Below are 8,928 nucleotides of genomic sequence, written 5' to 3'. Positions count from 1 at the left end.
TCCAGGACAGCCAAGGCTACACAGAGAAACCCTGTCTTGAAAAAACAAAAACAAAAATGAAGACTTATACAGGTGTGAGGCCAGCATGCACTATATAGACTTTGTCTCATTAATTATTGGCTTGAATGGTGGTTCTCAGGAAGACAATTGTATTATTTTATAGTTCTTTGTTTTGTTGTTGTTGTTTTTGAGACAAGGTTTCTCTGTATAATAGGCTTGGCTGTCCTGGAACTTTCTTTGTAGACCAGGCTGGCCACAACACAGAGATTCTCCTGCCTCTGCCTTCCCAAGTGCTGGGATTATATTTTATAGTTCTGTGTTATAAAAATCCATCCCTAGTCTCACTGGACTAAAATCATCAGGAATAGCCCAGGGGGGAGAGAGAGAGAGAAAGAGAGAGAGAGAGAGAGAGAGAGAGAGAGAGAGAGAGAGAGAGAGAGAGAGAGAGAGCATGAGTGCGTGCTCAAGGGATTACAAGTACCACTATGCTTGACTCAAAAATATTCACAAGCCAAAGCAAGTTGAGGAGAAAAGGCTTTATTTGGCTTACACTTAACTTAAACAGGGCAGGAACCTGGAGGCAGGAGCTGAGGCAGAGGCTGTGCAAGAGCACTGCTTACTGGCTTACTCCCCTGGCTTGCTCAGCCTGATTTCTTTTAGATCCCAGGGCCAACAGCCTAGGCATGGCACCACTCTCAATGGGCTGGGCCTCCCTCATGGATTGCTAACCGAGAAAATGCCTCGCAGGTCCTTTGCAAGAGCAGCAATCACTCTTAACCACTGACCCCATCTTCCCACACCCTTGAGTGGCAAAATGTTTTGTCTCCTCCATATCTTCTGAATCCTGTTCCATGTGAAAAGAATTTCCCTGTTCTACGACTTTTTTCTTTTTAAATCCATACTTTTTAAAATATGTCATACATTAGAATTTAATGCTTCTGCCAGGCACAGTGGCGCACGCCTGTGATCCCAGCACCTGGGAGGCAGAGGCAGGCGGATCACTGTGAGTTTGAGACCAGGCTGGTCTACAAAGCGAGTCCAGGACAGCCAAGGCTACACAGAGAAACCCTGTCTTGAAAAACAAACAAACAAAAAAAGAGAATGTAATGCTTCTACTTTGTCCTTGTGTACACAGGCACCTGCTGTTTCAAAGCCAGTCACTGAAGGGCCAGCCTCCTTCCCTGATGGCAAACACTAATTGCCGTGGATACCAGGCTAGCTGTGTTAAGTTCATACCAGCACTGCCCGTTCCAGACTGTGCATCAGTCCTTTCCTGATTTTAGTTAGAGTCTGCAAGGTATTTTAACAACCGCTCACTCCTCATTTGCTTTTCTTTCTACTAGCTGTTAGTATCCTTGTGCCCTCTGCTTCCAGGCTTGTTGACTGACTCGATGCAAGTCGCTTGACTCCAGTACCCCGGCGTTGTAATAAAATAGAGCATGGTGACATTGGGATGAATTCAGATTATCTGGGGATCTGGAGAACATGAGTGCTAAAAACAGCAACGACATAAAGTATTCCTGCCGGTCAGGCAACCCTAGTGTTAACCAGGAATTCCGGCTCGAGGGAAATTCCCTTCTTACTGCTCTAGGTTCTCAAACTTCGTCCCTGCGATTAGCCCTGAACAGTTCCCTGTTTGCTTTGGCATTTTATAATGCCCGTCCCCTTCACAGACTTTATTGGAGCGTAAACCATGAAACTCAGCTCGAAAGCTGCTCTAGCTGGGGAAGGCCAGGCGCTGTATCTAGACAACACCGTTTTCTGAAATACTGCATGCAGCACCTCACCTTTGCCCCCTGCCCCTGATGACTCAATCTATAAACCCATAATCTCCTTATAATACACACTTTCTCCCTGAGGAGAAATGAATTCTAAAACACTATTACCAGCAAAATGGCAAATGTTCAGAAGAGGCCAAAAGGTAGCGACTGAAACACCATTCAGACCCACTGCTGTGGTTTTCCTCACGCACCCAAGACCTGCTCACTTCAACTACCCAGATTATTATCCGCTCAACAAATGTTATGCACCCATTATTTGCTGAGCACTGACCTAGGCACTGGGTACAGCAAGGGACATGTTAACACACTGCCCTCCCTGAGCTCAGCCTATCAGAGGAGAGAGGTTGCATGTATGTGCGTATGTTCACGTGCACAGTACAGACGTGAATGGAGTCAGAAGACTACCTTGGGTGTTAGCCCTCCACACCTCCCTAGCCCTAGAGAATTCCCCTTTCAAGGAATTTATTTAAGGAAATGTTGAAATGAGCGGACACCTCACTGCTATAACCATAACAAGCTTTACTGGAGCGAAGAGTAGGGTTCAGTGAGTGATAAAGCACTTACCTGGCATGCTCAGTTCTGTGAGTTTAATTTCTAGCAACTATTTGTTTGTTTGTTTTGTTTTTCAAGACAAGGTTTCTCTGTGCAGCTCTGGCTGTTCTGGAACTCTCCCTGCGTAGACCAGGCTGGCCTTGAACTCACAAAGATCTGCATGCCTCTGCCTCTCGAATAATGGCATTAAAGGCATGTGCCATCATGCCCTGCTAAAAATTATTTCAACAATAATACACGCTAGAGAGAGAACACAACCAAGCTATTTGGATATTTAACAGTTAAAATAATAAAAAAATAACACAAAAGTGTGCCTTTTGGTGCAGTATGCTGGTGTCAATCTGTAATCTCAGTACTTTCGAAATGAGCCTGGATGATCAGGAGTTCAAGGACACCCTCAGCTACTTAGCCAGTTCAAGACCAGCCTGGTTTACATGAGAGATGGCTTGGTGATTAAGAGCATGTACTGCTTTTGAAGAAATCTGGAGTTCCATTTCCAGGCACCTGCTACACATGCATACAACACACACACACACACACACACACACAGACACACACACACACACACACACACACAGACATACACACACACACAGACACACACACACAGACACACACACACACACAGACACACACACACACACACACATACACACTAAATAAATCTCTTTTCCATTAATTTATTTAATTACTTTAGAGCTTGATCCCAGACCCCTCCCTTCTCTCCTCCCAGTCCCATCCTCACATCCTCCTTCCCCCATTCCCCTTGTCCTCAGAGAAAAGGAGGCTTGGGTACCAACCCATCCTGGCACATCAAGTCACATCAGGACTAAGTGATATCCTATCCCACTGAGGCCAGACAAAGCAGCCCAGCTAGGGAAAAAGGATCCAAAGGCAGTCAACAGAATCACTGACAACCTCTACTCCCAATTTTAGGGGACCCACATGAAGACCAAGCTGCACATCTGTTACATATGTGTATGGGGCCTAGGTAAATAAGCAAATCTTTAAAGAATGACAACAACAAAAACCTCAAAAAACAACAATCAACAGAGCTATGACAATATTCTAAAACCATTGAAAGGTAAAAATGCTACAAAAAAGGCCTTAGAGAGTTATTCCTGACCTGTTAACAGAAAATAATGATCACAAAACAAAAGGTTCTCTCTTTCTGTATAAACACGCATGCTAATTAAAATGATATATAACCAGACATTGAAGAGGAATTACAACTGATTGGTTTTTGTTTAAATGCAATGGTATTATATAAGTAGTTGTAAGTTGGGTATCTGGTTAGCAAATTCTTGCATATCTTTCTAAAATACAAATGTTGTTGTAAACACATATTTATATGTTACAAAGAATGCGTCTACAAAGTGACTCCAGGACAGCCAAGGCTACACAGAGAGACCCTGCCTCAAAAAAAACAAACGAGCAAACAACAACAACAAGACAAAAAACAAAAAACCCTCCAAGTTTAGTGTTCAGCATTAAGAGCAGGTGGCTCTAAAACACAATAGCTCTGTTTTATTAAATGCTAACACTAGGCAAGCCTTAAGAATCATGCCTCAGAGCCAGCTGGCTCCTGGGCCAGGAGAAATGCCTCTGTCAGGCGTGTCCGAAGCTTCCGGTGGCATCACCACCCAGCTGTGGCTTGTGGAGCTGTCTTCCTTCCTGCTGACAGTGGCCATGCCTCCTTTGCTCCCCATTTCTCTCTGGCCTCCATTGACTCACATAAAGCAGACTCTTCTTTAATATTCATTCCACGAAGACATGGCTAGAATGATTATAAGGATATATGTGCCAACAAGTTGAGGAGGCTTATTTCTAGATATTAGGGTTTTTTGTTTGTTTGTTTTTGTTTTGTCATTGTTGTTTTTTGAGACAGGGTTTCTCTGTGTAGCCTTGGCTGTCCTGGACTTGCTTTGTAGATCAGGCTGGTCTCAAACTCACAGAGATCCACCTGCCTCTGCCTCCGAAGTGCTGGGATTAAAAGTGTGTGCCACCACGCCCAGCTAGATATTTGTTTTTACTGTGTACCTTCTTACATGCTCCAAGCTTTCTACAGTGGGTACAACATAACATAATATGAATATAATAACAAACTTATATTCTGCTAAGTAACTCAGTAGCCTGTCATAAATATTTGAAGCCTAGTTTTTAATGGGGCCCTGCTGTGTTTAAACACATCCATTTCATTGTGTCGGGAACATTCAAATCTTCTCTGCTGGCGTTCTTGAAATGCACAGTTAATTTTTGTCAGTCATAGTTACTGTTTGTGCTACAGCTCATCAATCGTTATTCCTCCCGCCTGCCAGCCCTCCCCCTCCTCCCTCCTGCTCCTGCCAGCCCTCCCCCTCCTCCCTCCTGCTCCTGCCAGTCCTCCTCCTCCCTCCTGCTCCTGCCAGCCCTCCCCCTCCTCCCTCCTGCTCCTGCCAGCCCTCTCCCTCCTCCCTCCTGCTCCTGCCAGCCCTCCCCCTCCCTCCTGCTCCTGCCAGCCCTCCCCCTCCTCCATCCTGCTCCTGCCAGCCCTCCCCTCCTCCCCTCCTGCTCCTGCCAGCCCTCCCCCTCCCCCTCTGCTCCTGCCAGCCCTCCCCCTCCCCCTCCCAGCCTCCCCCCTCCTCCCTCCTGCTCCTGCGCCCTAGCCCTCCCCCTCCTCCCCCTCCTGCTCCTGCCAGCCCTCCCCCCCTCCTGCCCCCAGCCCTCCTCCTGCTCCCAAGCCTCCCTGAAGACTATTTCCCTACTGTGGGTTTCTACGGCCGGCCGACTTTCAAACACAAGGAGAGCTCTTGGCATTTGCCTTCCTGTCCCTGACTTTCTTCCAGTGCTTTATAAAATCTTAGTGGTTTTATGGTGCTGTTGCTTCGTTATCTCATGTTAATAAATTGTGAAACTGAGTTAATGTGGTACATGTGACTCTGCTAACTGCAATGCAAATGTTTATTTTTTAAGTTTAATAAAATGTCATTAAATGTTTAAATAAAGACTCAATAGCTTACTATTTCAACTTCGTTAGACTCAAACTTTTAAAAAAAAAAAGAATCTAATCCCGCTTCCCATCCATCCCTGTCACCTCATTTCCCTTTACACTATTTGGATTTTCCTGGTAAAAGAAATAAAGTCTCTGAAAGTTTACAGGTGAAGCTTTTTAGCCTAAAGGAAGCTTCACAGTGGGAAGCACAAAGCCACACATAATTTTAGGTTTCTATCTCTCTGCCCTCCGGCTGCATCCTAGGCCCTAAAGGCACTCAATTAATTCCCAGTCTTCTCGGTTGCAGTAATGAAAACTGCTTCTGGAGCCACTTGCTATGGGTCTGGCTGGAATCTGAGCATCCTCCCAAGGGCTGTGATTAAAGCCTTGGTCCCCAGGGTGGTGATGTTGGGATGTGATGGAACCTTAGAATGGTACTCTATTGAGGGTGTGCCCTCCCAGAGGATTGTGGGATGCCAGCCTCTTCCTGCCTGGTCTCCTGTTTGGTGCTGCAAGCTCTTAGACACACACAGAGACGGAGGCATCTCTGTTGTGTTTTTGGCACAGCTAAGCTCTAAGATGAGGATAGTGTGCTCTTGAACCTCCCAAAGCTGTGAGCTAAATAAAGAAACCCTTCGTCTTTATAAGCCGACTGTGTTGGGCGTGCACTGTAGTAACACGCCCTACTGATACACGGAATTTCATCGTCTTTCTGAGTTAACACTGGTCCACGTGCAGAGGTGCCTAACCTTTTGGCATTGCAACTTGACATTGTCATCTACAAATGTATTGGGCCTCATGTATAGCTGTCGTGGGCCATACGTGGCCTCCTGGACACAGGCTGGGCTTACTGCATGAGGACTTCATCGCATATAACCCACAGCTAGGCCTTAAACCATATTTTTTCCTTGACAAAGCCCCATGATTTTTTTTCCCTTCACCTTAACACAAACCACACTCTAAACCCAGTTTTTATCTCACCTGTGTCTTGATTCAGAAGGATGTGGGCTTGTCGGTGTGTGTGTGTGTGTGTGTGTGTGTGTGTGTGTCTGTAGATTCCTGCTAATGAACGTCAGGATCGTGCTGTAACAGGAGGATGACAGTGACCTCTGCCCCAGCGTTGTAATTCTCATCACAGTCAGTTCTTCTCAGTTCTACATGCTGTGCAAAGGGTCTTCTAGTGACCCCGGCCAAGCATCATCTCACGCTAGTGCCCTGAGGAAGAAGTGTAAGGGAGAGAGAAAGTGCTACAAAACAAAACAAAACAAAACCTCACAAAACATTCCTGGACTTTGCAGTCCCCAGAACCTGCCTTGGACCTGCTTCCTGACAGAGACACAGTGGCCTTTTCTAGCAGAAGCTACACGCACAATGACAGAGCAAACAAGGTTCCATACGAAGGTCTATAACCCCCAGATCATCAAAATCAGGGTCCCATCAATCCTCTGTAATGTCCGTATAACTTTGGTCCTGTTCAACTGAAAACCACTCATACTGCCCCGTGCTGCCCTTCCCTTCATCTGAGCAGAGCCTTTCCTCACACTGGAAGGCCACCCTCAGGCGGGCATTTTAGGGACCAGGCAGCCTGGTAAACGTTAGTGTGTGCGTGAGTTTGCAAATCTGTCACACTGGAAGGCCACCCTCAGGCGGGCATTTTAGGGACCAGGCAGCCTGGTAAACATTAGTGTGTGCATGAGTTTGCAAATCCGTACACAACAGGTCCTGGCCAATTTCCCTGGCTCCCGTTCTATTATAAATCTAGCTCTTGAAGGTAAAATTACAGGTTGGCAACTGGGGACAATGTGGAGTTCTGAGCCCTCTGTAGCAGCAATATGCTCACTTGATCCATATTACGGCTATGACAGAATATCTAAGGCTGTACAACTTTAAGGAATAGAAACATATTCCATCATAGTTCTGGAGACTGAGAGGCGCCCACTAAGGGTGTTAGCAAGCTAAGTCTCTGTCTCCAAGATAGAGCTCATTTCTGCATCCTTCACACAGCAGAGAAACGGAAGAGACACGGCCCACTTCCGCAGGCCCTCTCAGTTGGGGTGTAGCTAAGCACCTGCCACCAGTCTTCATCTCGCCAACAATGCTGTGCTCAGAGACAGAGTTTCAACATTAACTTGGGAGAGAGTCCTAGGAGGACACCATTGAGGTAATCTAGAAAATAAAAAAGAGGTCAGGTGTGATGGCACACCTGTGATCCCAGCACTTGGGAGGCAGAGGCAGGGGCACTTACAAATTCCAGGGCCTGGCTTGCAGGCTGACTGGCTTGAGACAGGGACTGTCTCAAAACAAACCAAAGAGATGGATGAAAATATTTTTTTAAGACTATATTTTAAATAAGCCATGATATCTAATGAGATTTTAAAGGTTTTTTGTACAATTTGGTGTATATATCTCTATATTACACCTGAGACCACACTGCAGGCATTCAAGGGGCCACCTGGCTAGAGGGAGCAAGGCATGACATTGGATGGCATTGTTATTTTCAGAGAAGTTAGGGACAATGTCTGGTGTCACTCAGAGGGAGAAACAGTTAGAATCCAGCTATGGGGGAGCCAGCCAGGGCCAGGGATGGCACACGCCTTTAATCCCAGCACTTGGGAGGCAGAGGCAGGGGGATCACTGTGAGTCTGAGGCCAGCCTGGTCTACAAAGCGAGTCCAGGACAGCCAAGACTACATAGAGAAACCCTGTCTCAAAAAAACCAGAAGGGAAAAACAAACAAACAACAACAACAAACAAAACAGAATCCAGCCATCGGTTCCTATACAATGGATTTACTCAGGAGGCTGAAGGGCATGGCAGCAAGGTTGGCCTAGAACAGGGCTCCTTACCCTACCCTGAGCCTTCCCGCAGTCACTGCCCTCAGCCTGACTGACCTCTCTCTCAAATAAACCCAAATCTGACTGCACAGCAAGCCTTTGTGAATGTTCTATCTTTCTATGCAGATAATTTTTGTGAGTTATCGCCCTCATCCACAGAAACTCCCTGTTTCAAGCCCTTAAATTTTCTTTTCTTTTAAAGCTGGGCGTTGCGGCACACACGTTTAATCCTAGCACTGGGGAGGCAATGGCCGGCAGAGCTACATGAGTTCGAGGCCAGCCTAGTCTACAAAGAGAGTCCAGGACAGCCAGGGTTACTACACAGAAAAACAAATTAACAAACAAATTCTTTTTTTTAGTAATGACTCTCAAAAGACCTGCCCATCAAAATCATCCACAAAGCTTCTGTGAAATTCAAATGACGCTCCTGCCCTACTACTCTGGTGTACAGATAGAGGTTGGCAAATATACCCGCGTAGACTGCTATTTTGTCTTTTTTTTTTTTTTTTTTTTTTTTTTTTTTTTTTTTTCGAGACAGGATCTCTCCGTGTTAGCCTTGGCTGTCCTGGAACTCACTTTGTAGAGTAGGCTGGCCTTGAACTCACAACGGTCCGCCTGCCTCTGCCTCCCGAGTGCTGGGATTAAAGGCTTGCGCCACCAAGCCCGGGTTAGACTGCCATATTTTTAATGGTTTCCAAATGGTTCTGATGAACACTACCAACTTGTGAAGACCTCAGCAGCAGGCACATGGCCACTGGTGCTCTCCAGTCCCCGGCAATGTGAACACACAG

The sequence above is a fragment of the Acomys russatus genome, chromosome 30 (assembly GCF_903995435.1).
Source record: "Acomys russatus chromosome 30, mAcoRus1.1, whole genome shotgun sequence".
NCBI lineage: Eukaryota > Metazoa > Chordata > Mammalia > Rodentia > Muridae > Acomys > Acomys russatus.
This window is presented reverse-complemented; position numbering follows the sequence as displayed.